This window comes from Panthera uncia (assembly GCF_023721935.1).
Source record: "Panthera uncia isolate 11264 chromosome C1 unlocalized genomic scaffold, Puncia_PCG_1.0 HiC_scaffold_3, whole genome shotgun sequence".
Taxonomy (NCBI): domain Eukaryota; kingdom Metazoa; phylum Chordata; class Mammalia; order Carnivora; family Felidae; genus Panthera; species Panthera uncia.
Window position 1 is genome coordinate 81635271 of NW_026057584.1, and position 12349 is coordinate 81647619.

The following is a 12349-nucleotide window of genomic DNA, read 5'->3' on the forward strand; positions in this document are numbered from 1 at the left end:
AGATATAGAGATAAACATAGTAATTCTCTATTATTTAATCCTATGAGGTAGGTATTATCATCCTCATTTTTTTTTTTTTTTTTTTTTTGATGAGGAAACAAATTCAGGTTAAGTAATTTGCACAAGATATGCATTGGAATTAAAGAAGGCCTCTCTAACTTTCTGCTACACCACAATGGCTTGTGTGATTTGGAAGACTAACGATACTCAATTAAGAATTGAAATGGCATTTTCCTAAGGAAGAAGGTTATAAGTCCAATGGTATTGGACACGGATGTCGAAATATATGTATTTTGAACTTGTCTGGAGAAATAGAAACCACCTGGTAATCAAAGGATATTTTCTGATGTAAAAATATCAGCGATATCACTGCTCTCTCTCACTTAATGAAGGTCTTAGAGATAGATCTGTCATTATTACACATGATGAGCCCATGTAAGAAGGAACAGATTTTAACCTCAGCATCATTTTAGAAATTGACAATTTAAGGAAAAGGAACATAAAGGAGTAGAACACAAGTTTCATTTTCATGTTAGGATATGCAGCTGAGCTGGGACACTATCAGTGACCAAAATTTGAGTCCTGTGGTTACTGCTGTGATGAAATCCTGTGGAAAAGGGAGTTTCACTTCCAGACACAGATTGACCACCAACAGAACCAAGAAGACCCATGCAATCTTCTGCTGGTTTTTCTCTACCAAAGACAACTGGCTGTGAACCTTTTGCCAGAAGCCAGGGATGGCAAGGTATACCTTCTGTGAGTTTGTGTTCAAAAGATGATAGTGCTGGGGCATTGGGAGTATCTTTTTAATAGGGGTATTTTGCATACTGAACCTCAGTGAGCAGTTCTAACACTATTAATTAGTTTAGTTCAATAATTACATACTGTGTTCTTGGCAATAGGAGAATATCTCCATGATGCATCAGCCGGAGGGTACATGAAATGTAAACTCCTGTCTTTATGTACTATATGCAGAGGAATATTTAGTCTAATGGTGTAGCTAAAAACACATACACATGAGAAGCCACAAGACATTCCTCCAACAAATGTTGCTCAGAATCTACTATGTGAAAGGCACTAAGCCAGTTCCTCAGAATACTAGGTTCACAGGAAAAGAGATATGGGTCCTTGCCCTCCTTATTTACAGTGTAGATGGGGAGACAGATGATTGAACAGTTACACCAAGTGAGAATTACAGAAATAACTGCTACAAGTGTTCAGAGAGGTTATGTTATTGTAGGTTGATGGAAGAAAGCTTTAAGTAGAGGGTAGATATGGAAGTCAAAAATGCACATTACCAAATATTTTTATTACCTTTTTTCTGGATAGAAGAAATTTCCTCGTTAGAAGGTGGGTATGGAATCATAAGTGCTGCTAACCAAATATTTCCATCTTTCTTTTTTCTGGGCACATGGAGAATTATACTTTCCCACCCTCTTTGAAGTTAGGCCTGGCTGTTGTAACTTGCTTTGGCCAAAAAAAGCAAGATTGATATGTGTCACTTCTTTTTTAAAAAATTTTTGTACTTTTCATTTTAATTCTGGTACAGGTAACATACAGTGTCACATTAGTTTCAAGTGTACAATATAGTAATTTGACAATTCTATATATTACCCAGTGCTCATCATGATACACGTACTCTTAATCCCCTTCACCTGTTTCACCCACCACACACCCCCCCCACTTCCCCTCTAGTAACTATCAGTTTGTTCTCTCTATTTAAGAGTCTCTTTTTTGTCTCTTTTTGCTTTGTTCATTTGTTTCTTAAATTCCTCATGAGTGGAATCATATGGTATTTGTCTTTCTCTGATTGACTTATTTCATTTAGCATTATATCCTCTAGATCCATCTATGCTGTTACAAATGGCAAGATTGCATTCTTTTTTTCATGGCTGAGTAATATTCCATTATTGTGTGTACGTGTGTGTGTGTGTGTGTGTGTGTGTGTGTGTGTATACCACTTCTTTATAGATACTTGGGCTGCTTCCATAGTTTGGCTATTCTAAATAATGCTGCAATAAACATGGAGGTGCACATATTTTTTGAATTAGTGTTTTCATATTCTTTGGGCAAATACTTAGTAGTGAAATCACTGGATCATATGATAATTCTATTTTTAATTTTTTTGAGGAAACTCTATACTTTTTTTCATTGTGGCTATGATATGTGTCACTTCTTGCTTTAAACTTTAAAAGCCTCATACTATTAACCACACCTTGTGGCATTGGTGTGCTGATCCTCATAGACACATGTGTTGAGAGAAAGCCTCTGTCAGTCACGGTCCCCAAAGGATCTAGTCTTGGTAAGGTGTACAATGCTGTGGTTTTAGCCCACTGAGATTCTGGAATTATGTGTTTCTGTAGCCCATTCTGACTATTCCGTTCATTTACAATTTTTAGTGAAGATTTATTGAGGAATTCTAAGCATTATGCTCAGGTGCTAAGAATAAATCATAGGAAAATACATATAAAGTTTTTTTTTCTTTTGTTTTTTCTTAATTTCTTAATGTTTATTTATTTTTGAGAGAGAGAGAGAGACAGAGTGCAAATGGGAGAGGGCAGAGAAAGAGGGAGACACAGAATCTGAAGCAGGCTCCAAGCTCTGAGCTGTCAGCACAGAGCCTGACATGGGGCTCGAACTCATAGACTGTGAGATCATGACCTGAGCCGAAGTCGGATGCTTAACTGAATGAGCCACTCAGGCGCCCCAAAGTTTTTTCTTCTTTTAGGGCTTATATTCTAGTTGCACGGAGGCTAGGAGATGAAACTGAAGGCTAATAACAAACAACTGAACAAGTAAAAACATAATTAGATTTTGATTATGATAACTCTTACTGTTGGTGAGATAGAGAATCCCTATTTAATAGGGAATGTTTTAGACAGGGTAGTCAAAAAATACTTGTCTGAAAAGGTGATATTAGTAGCTAAAATCTGAAGGATGAGGAAGAATCAACATGAGAAAACCCAGTGGAGAGTGTTCCTGAAGGAGAAAACAGCAAAAACATCTGAGGTCAAGAAAGAAGATGGCTTATGTGGACAATAGAAGACCAGTATGGTTTAAACAAGGTGTTTATAGGGAGGTGAATGTGGTACCAATTGAGATCAGAGAGTCAAGAGCCAGTGTGGTAGACTGCAGTGAGAAGTTTTTAATTTTAGTTGAGGTAAAAATGGAAGTTCGTTGCAATATTTTATGCAAGAGAGTGATGCCATTTATATGTTAAAAAGACCACTCTTCTCTGGGAGAAGGCTGAGCATGGATGTAGGAAGGCCACTTAGAAGACTCTTAAGACATTTCAGAAAAGTGACTTTGGGGACTTGGTTTAGGGTGGCAGCAGTGGAGATGGGGAGAATTGGGCATATTCGAGATATATTTTGCTAGTATAACACACAGTATTTGCAGATGAATTGAATGTGGGTAGATAGTAAGAATGGTGGCTAAAATTTTGGTTTGAGTTAATTAATAGTATCGTTTCCCAAGAGAGGGAGAATTAGAGTAGAAACAAGAAGGAGATGGGAGAGGTGAACTAAGAGTTCTGTTTAGATAAGTGTAATGTGCATATTAGATATCCAAGTTAGGATACTAAGACAGAGCCTGGGGCTTAAAGCGAATGTTAAGCCTGGAGGGAAAATAAGGAGTCCCCAGCAAACAGATAGCATCTAAAGCCATGTGTGTAGATGAAATAGATTAGGGAATGTTTGTGGATAGTAAGAGAAGAAGAGCCTAGGCCTGAGACCCCATGCGCTCCCAAATTTAGAGGCTGAATAGAAGAGTCATGGCAGAAGACTGGGAATGAGTTACTCATGGGGTAAGAAAAAAAGTGGCAGTGTGGAGTGCTGGAAGCCAAGAGAAGAAAAATTAAGAAGGGAGGACATATTGACTGCTACAAAGGGGTTGGTGAGATGAGAAGACTGATCTTTTCATTGATTTTGGCACAGAGCTGGTTCTTAGTAAATTGAACAGAGCAAATTCAGCAGAGCTGGATGCTAGATTGTATGGGGTTGAAGAAGGAATGAAGACAAAGTGAAAAAGTAGAGAAGTTGTAAAAGCCAGCAAGGAAATGGTCTGATTGATAGATGGTGGGTAGATGAGGTGCATGTGGGTCAATGGAGATTTTTTTCTTTTATTTATTTTTACAGATAAGAGGTTCTAAAGCATGTTGTATGGTAATGGAGATGATTCAGGGAAGAGAAGGTAAAAGAGAGGGGGGAAGGAAGGAGGAAGAAGAGGAAGGAGGAGAAGGTGAAGACTCCAAGTACAAAGTGCTTGAGAGCATATAGAGGTATGAACACCAGCAGAAAAGAAGGCATTGACTTTGACCTCAGTGGGTGATTAGAATTTGTGTGGGCAGAGAGAAGTGGAAACATCATTAGCACAGGTGTATTTGTGGTATTTAAGATGGCATTTTGGAGAAAAACAAATTAGTAGGATTGATTGATTAAAGCCATGGCTTTATTAGGGAAATAGTACAACTAAAATTGGAAATACCTAATACAACTGGAGACTCAGAAAGGAAGCTTACTCAGTGCAGGAGTCTGTGCTATCACTGCCTTGACAGGCATCTATCTGGCCTATGCTCAAGGTGAGGGTGGATTGCAAAGGCACTTACATCTGAACTAGCTTTGGGAATTCATTATTTAGGCCATGAGAATCCAGAGTGCATTTTAGAGCAGGGGGGCTTGATGAAAACAATATTTTAAGCAGGTTATCAAGGAAGGAGCATTTAGGAGGACTGAAACAGGAAGGCTGTGGAGGTGGAGAGGCCAGGTGGGAGGTCTGTGGGACAGAGGCCAACAGCCTGGTGGTACTGGGATTGCAGAGGAAGGGAAGCAATGTGGTGGATAACATTAAAGGCTGTAAGGGGAAGCATTTAAGATGGTTGATATCTGGGAGGAAGTGTGAGGAAGGGGTGAGGGCATACATTTTTAAGCTTGGAGATGTTGTGAACAGAACAGGGTAAGTTAGAGATATGGAACTGAGTCTGGGGGGTAGTTCTCTTATGAGTGATTTTTGAGTCAGTGAGATTAGATTAATTTGTAGACAGAAAGTATGGACAGAGGAAAGCAGGGCATAGAGGAGAAAGAAGAATGAGGGAAGAAGACAAAAATGAACAGTGGAATAGAGAATAGAGCTTCAAGAAGAAAGCGTTCCTTGGGATCAAATGCAACAAAGAGGCGATTCAGCTGGTGTTGATTGCTAATGCTGTACCTGCTTAGTTTCTGAAGTGTTCTCACACAAGTGTTTCATTTCATTTACAAGTTTTAGGTCTTCTTAGTAATTCTCAGAGGTAGGGAGAGGGTCAATATTCTCACTGTCAGAAAATATACTTGCTGAACATTCCATGGCAACTTCCACAGAGCTATGGGTCTCAAAATGAGGTCCCTAGTGCAGTGGCAGCAACCTCACCTGGGAACTTGAAAATGCAGATTGTTGGACCTCATTCCACACCTACTGAATCAGACACAGTGGGGTTGGGGCCCAGCAATCAGTGCTCTAACAGGCTTTCCAGGAAATTCTGTGGCACGCTAAATTTGGGAACCACCATCTTCCATATAACAAGCACATGGCAGAAGGAAGACAGATGCCAGAAGGTTAAGAAGTGAATGGGAAGTAAGAAAGGAAGGCAGCTGCACTGGTTACTTTCCCCAGCTAGGTCTGACCTCATTTCCTCCACTGGTGGTTGGAGGGTGCTCATTCAGGACCTCTGGGTTCTGCTTTTTCAGTACTATCTTGACTTCCAGTTGACCATAAATTGCTTTGGTAATGCGTTTATTCAGTACAATAGTATTTGTGGGAGTAGGGATTTTTTTAATTAAAAATCAGATTTTGTTAGTGTAAGGAAGAACCATATATATATGTTCTCAACAGTGCTTAACAATGGTGATCCACATTCCATGATTTCTTAGCAGGGACTCATTAACATCTCTGTGCATCTGTAAACTACAATGTCCAGGCATGGTTGTGCTATGGCTATTTAGGAGAAACATGACAACAGACTGATAGAGCAGTCTGAAGTAAGAAGTGCCTAAACAAGCATGCGATCTGCTCTTGGGGATATTTGATAGTCTTGAGGATCTTTGGGGAAAGTTGAAAAGTAGGACCTACGAGAGTTGGTTAATAAAAGATGACTGTTCATTTGGTACAGGTTAGTGAATTAGCATGGTGTTACTTCAAGGAGAGGAATTACAAAAACTTTTCCCTTTAACAATTTGTGTTCTCTAAAGAAGAGGATAAGTATGTTGAATGTAAATGTTTTCTGTCTCTGTCCCTGTTTATCAGTAACGCTTTCCCTTGCCCCAGTGTCAACATAGAGTTCACTTTTTGACTTAGATAACTGGCTACTGATCCATTGAACCCCATGTCCTCCTTGACCTTTCCTCCTTGGCATCAATGCACTTTCTAACTTTCTTGGCTCCTGGCTCTAGCTGGGAAGCTCCTTACCTCTTTAGGGTCTAACATGTCTGTGTTCTCTCTCCTTAAGGACATGATTCTTCATCACTTAGGCTTAATGTCTTTGGGTGTTGTGTATGGCTCAAGGAAGGAAGTAAACAGATTCTGAAAGTGCCATGTCTGTGTACCAGTTGTTTTTCCTTCTTCTATTTTGGTCAGGCATGTCTTCCATAGTCCAAGGGGTCAGTCAGGGTAGGAAACACCACATTTCCTAGTCCTCAAATAACTCCTGCCTGAGAGAATTCTTGATTGACTTTATAGAAAAAAAAAAAAAACGCAAAAAATGCTTTTGGCAATCTGCAGTAGGACAGATGGAAATGTGCCTGGCAGCGTTTGATGTTCTAGGATGAAGTTTCCATCATCTTTTGTCTAGTCACAGAAGGTACTTTGGAGTAAGGAAAGTAAAACTGAGTTTGATGTGGGCTCATTTGGCTAGATATATGCTAGTCGGACATGTAAGTTTTTGGCATGGGTGTCTAGTGTTTTCTGCAGTGAATGGGGAACTGAGTGAGCATTTGATGAAGAAAACATAAGACCTCAACAATTGCAGCAATGGAAAGAAAACATTAAAATAGAAAATTAAAATCCACACATGTGTCTGTAAGTATCTGTAAGTGTAGACAAAAACATGTTTATGGGCCAGACTAGAGCAAACTTAAGGAAAGATCTAGGTTAGATCAACTAAACAATTGAATACAATTGGCAAGTTTACTGAGCTTAGGGGCTGAGCAAAGATGTTCTGCAGTTTGTATTTTTGATGTGTGTTGTTAATTAATTAAATGCATGCAGCCTTCCTGTGAAGTGAGTCAGTGTTCCTCATTTCACGTGTGAGGAAACAAGGGCAGGAAGGATAAATGACTTGCCATTTTGCCAACCAGTAGCATCACCCTAGCCATATTGCTAGAATTTCCAGTGGGGTTTCAAAGAAAGACCTTAATTTCAAATTAGTCTGGGTTCATGTAAGGCCACTGAAATGAAATTTTCATGTCTGTGAAGTCACTCACTTGGTCCTGCCTCAGAGGTAGATAATGGTCAGTAAGAGTCTACTTGGAAGGTGTGGAGATTTTAAGTGCTTCTCATTGTGACTTAAATTAGCACTTGTCTTGCTTTCTTAGTATAAACTTGCCATCCCTGAGTGCCACTTATGTGCTATACAGAACAAAGAGCAAGCTTGCTGGAAAATTAATTAATTCAATAATTGGTGGCAAAGGACCTTGAAAGTTTGCCAGCCCAGCAGCCCAGTGTGATTTGTAGCAACAGAACAGAAAAATACCTGAGGAATGAGTTTCATGTTTATTTTTTGGGCACAGTAATGATCAGCAATGAGGGAAAGGGGTCAGTGAAAGTAAATGTTATGGATTCAGTTATTCTCTTACATGATGGGAGTTCTCTGTGTGGAGTAACCCCCTACACAAGATGGAGCACTTGGTGTGTTGGTAGAGGAGCAAACTAAACAGATTGTTACAGGGCAACTAACTGTGCTTTGGAGGACTGAATCAATCCACACGATTAGTGAAGTCAGTGTGCCTCCTTAAGCAAACTGTGCAGAGAGGGCACAGAAACCACAGAGTCTGAAAATGGAAACAGGGTTTAGGAAACAGCCAGGATTTTGAAGGATAAGATGTTACCTATGGGCAGTAGTCGTGGGGTGGCTGGGAAGGAGGAGAATGAAAGTCCAGTATTAGGTTAGAGAGAGGTCCTCCTGGAAGATAGGAACGTTTAGGCTAGCGGGCGGTGGAAGATTCCGGTTGTGTGCTTCATTCCACAATCTGTAAATAGATTATTACTCTTGCATTTTGCCAGTGGGAAAGGGAACTAATTAATTAGAGGAACAGGGGATCTTACAGTATTGGGACACTTTGAATTTCAACGGAGAAGTTGTTGAAGTGTTTCAGAATGAGTCAGAAGGAGCTAAATGTTTAGGGGTGCATGGGTTGTGAGTGTATGATTCATAAGGGGAATTTTGTGTGCTAAAAATATCATTGAGTAAGTGGGCTTTCCATTTTTTTCTTTTAAACAGCAAAACTCTAATATGATGTGATTATATTCAGGAAGCTATGTTTTAAAAATCTGAAACTTAAATAATTTTGTAGATAAATTTTAGTATGGTAATTTCTTATAATGACCTTTCTTAAATGAATCTTGATAAAAATATCAGCAGGTGTTGAATGGCTGCATGAAAAAGATCATGTCAAGTTCTTAAGGGGCCTCAGAAAGAATATTTATAAATATAAATATTTATAAATATAAATTATTTATATAAATATAAATATATATTTCTAATCTAAAGCCCTACTTTCAAGGTATATCAAAATACCCAAAGATTGTTGTACTCTTTCTTTCTCTAAAGTCTTTCTGGGGGCCTGTTTTTATAGGAATAATCCAAATTGGAAAAAGTCAATGTGCAAAGATATTGATTAACATATTTACAATAGTGACATAGGAAAAACATTGGAAATTACAACAATACCCATTTGATAAAGCATGCTATTTATGTTCAAATAACATTAATAAAATGATGGCAATGCAGGCTGTATGAGGAATATGGAAAAAAGTATATAAACTTATGTTACATGGAAAGATTAAAATAATAATAACTAACATTTACTTAGCATCTATTAGGTATTATCTCTGTTTTAAGTCTTTTAAATGTTTTAACTCACTTGATTATCACAACAATCTTAAATGGTGGGTATTATTATCACCCTCATTTTGCAAATGAAAGAACTAAGGAAGGTTATGTAATTTTCCAAGGTTACACAGCTAGAAAGAAGTAGAGCCAATTGGCCCCAGAGACAGGCATAAAACTGTATCTACCGTATGATTAAAACTATTTATAAAGCATATATGAAGAGAGAATATGTTCATTTTCAAGAGTGAAAACACTTCTTATATATAACCATATTTCTACAGGGCGGTTAGCTTCTGTGGTTGTCTACTTAAGTAGCCATGTAAATGAACATGATCTTATTAAGGCTCAAAGTACTGAATGGGATGTGTGGCTCCTTTTGGGAACACATTGGAGTTCTTTTTCTGGCACTGTGTGGGTAACCTGCAGTAATAGTGTTAGCTATAGCTCACCATTTCTTTTACTCTCTGTGAATCTGGTTACACACAATTGGAGGCCAGAAGAGGTGGCTGATGTTGGTGTAGATAGAGCTAAATACAACTCTGCCAGGTGGTACTACCCTTGGAGCACATTGTGGATGCTAATTTCAGACTCATATGAGGCTATCTTATAATATTATTACGTGACATTTGATTGCTATTTACAGTTCACCCATCATTTTCATCATCTCATTTGATCTTCGCAAAAAGATTTCCTTTATTTTGCAGATGAAGAAAGTGAGATTCAAAGATAACTCAAATTGCAAAGCCTGAATCCAAACCCTACTATTCTACTCTTTTGCACAAAGATGTGATCATACTATATATACCTCACAGTCCTGTATATATGTATGTATCTGTCATCTATCTAACTTCTCTGTAACTTGCTCTTCTCACTTAATACTATATCATATACCTCTCTCCAAGCTAAGATGTAAATCTGACTTGTTCTTTGAGTAGCTGCATAATAACCTGTCCCATATGGATGCATCGTGGTCTGTTCAACCATTCCATTCTTGTGGACGTGAAGGTGGTTGCAAGTTTTGGCCATCACGAACACAACTGCAAAAAACATCCTAGTATGTATGTCCTCATGTGCTGGTACTTTAATTTTTACAGGGTTGATTCCCAGAAGTAAATTTGCTGAGTCAAAGGATATGTGCTTTTAAATTTTTAATATATCGTGTCAGATTCCTCTCCAAAAGGCTGGGTCAAACACTTTTCCACTATGATGTCTGGAAGTGCCTGCTTGTCTGCACCCTCATCAGTGCTGGGAGTTGTCACTCTAGTCTCTTACAGAAGAAACCCTGACTATAAGTCTAGGCCTCTGTCTTTTCAATTAAGATGTCTCAGATACAGAGACTTTGGGCAGATTTTTAAGAAATAATTATCTTTAGGAGATTATTCACAATCTAATAGGCTTGGGTGCTGCTTTTGGCCTCAGCCATTGCTTTGTTATATGCATAACATATCAATAAATAATAACCATTACGGTCGAACATTAGAGTTGACAGTGTAGTAACTTATGAACAAATCTCCTCATTAGCAGCACTATTATTTCGTTGTTTGCAGCAATCTAGTAGTCACAGCCAAGTTGAAACAAGAGCCATTATGTATGTAAGACATTTTTAGCTCATTTACTCTGAACTCACTTTGCATACAAGAGCACTTGGCCTGCACCATATGGTGTAATGTCAGAACGAAGTGCTATTGGAAGTAAGGAGGAATAGGACCTCTGTGATGTGAGGGTGCATTGTCATGTACTTGGACTCTTGTGGCTTGAGAACTGAGTTAACAATTGTTTCTGAATAGATTCAGATTTTAATTCCATCTGATTGACCCACATAGTTTCTTGGTGTTGAAATGGAGGGGCTATGGTCCTAATATATTTACTTATGTAGGTCTGTGTTTGTTGATTACTCCCAAGCTAGTATTGTGACATTGTATCACTAGACTTAATTTCCCTTTTTATTTTTATTTTTTTTTTATTTTTTATTTTTTTTTTTTAACGGTTTTTTATTTATTTTTGGGACAGAGAGAGACAGAGCATGAACGGGGGAGGGGCAGAGAGAGAGGGAGACACAGAATCGGAAACAGGCTCCAGGCTCCGAGCCATCAGCCCTGAGCCTGACGCGGGGCTCGAACTCACGGACTGCGAGATCGTGACCTGGCTGAAGTCGGACGCTTAACCGACTGCGCCACCCAGGCGCCCCTTAATTTCCCTTTTTAAAAATTCTTGTCGTTATCTCACAAGCTGAGGTTGGGGAGTTCATTAATTTGAGTGCCGGATTGGGTAGCCTTTAGCTGGCTGGCAACCATTTCCTTTTTTTCTAGTAATGGCAGGCACTTTGATTTTACTCTGGGGAACCTCCCTCCCCAGAACCTCCCTCCTTCACTCCAAGGATGAGGCTTATATCTAATATATCCTCCCTTGGTGTATGGTTTGTTCAGGGAGGAGCATGTAATCTAGTCCTGGACCATTGTCTGGACAATGACACTCAATTCTGAGACACTAGTTAGGATTAGAGGGAAAAGACAATCCCTCTCTTCAGTGATTGCTAGCTCTGAGCTGAGGTCAGTCTGAACTACAAATCTCTGAGAGGATGGAGTCTACCTGAGAACGAAGCCAACTCAGAGGTCTGCCAAGAGGTAGAAAGAAGTTGAGTCCTGAGGATACATTTGAGCTTCTGATTCAGGGTTCTCTGGACTGTACCATTTTGTTAGCCAATAGTTTCCCTCCCTTTTCTTATTTTTAACTTTACCCTTTTTGAGTTAAACAATGCTTTTTCTTGTATCCAGTTGCATCCTAACTGATTTAGGTTTTTAAATTGTTTTGATTTTTCTACTGCATTATTTGTATGATTTTTCAGTGGCTTCACTGTTTCACTGCATAACCAAAGAAATGTATATGTGTGTATATATATATATGTGTGTGTGTGTGTGTGTGTGTGTGTACACATATTTTTTTTTTTTTTTTTTTTTTTTGAGAGCAAGCGAGCATGTGCAGGGGAAGAGGGAAAGGGAGAGAGAGAATCTCAAGCAGGCTCCATGCTGGGCGCAGACACAGGGCTTGATTTCACTAGTGTGAGATCTGAGCCGAAATGAAGAATCGGATGCTTAACTGACTAAGCCACCCAGGCGCCCCAGCAAAGATATTTTAAAGTGACTTCTAATGCAAAGTATTAATTAGATTTAAAAAGGAAACATAGATGCTGAGAGATGAGCTTTTCTTTAGCAGTTCAACAAATATAAAAAGTTAGTCTCTCTTATTTTTCTAGTGAGTTTGTTTAGTATG

General features: G+C 38.8%; 1 long non-coding RNA gene across 1 annotated transcript in view; it reads left to right on the forward strand.

The window, feature by feature from the left end:
* The window catches only part of LOC125911641 (uncharacterized), a 79157-nt gene that overhangs the window by 58977 nt on the left and 7831 nt on the right, over nt 1-12349 (forward strand). The window contains exon 5 of the long non-coding RNA XR_007454394.1: nt 537-745. This is a non-coding gene — a long non-coding RNA (uncharacterized LOC125911641). The remainder of the gene's footprint in view (nt 1-536; nt 746-12349) is intronic.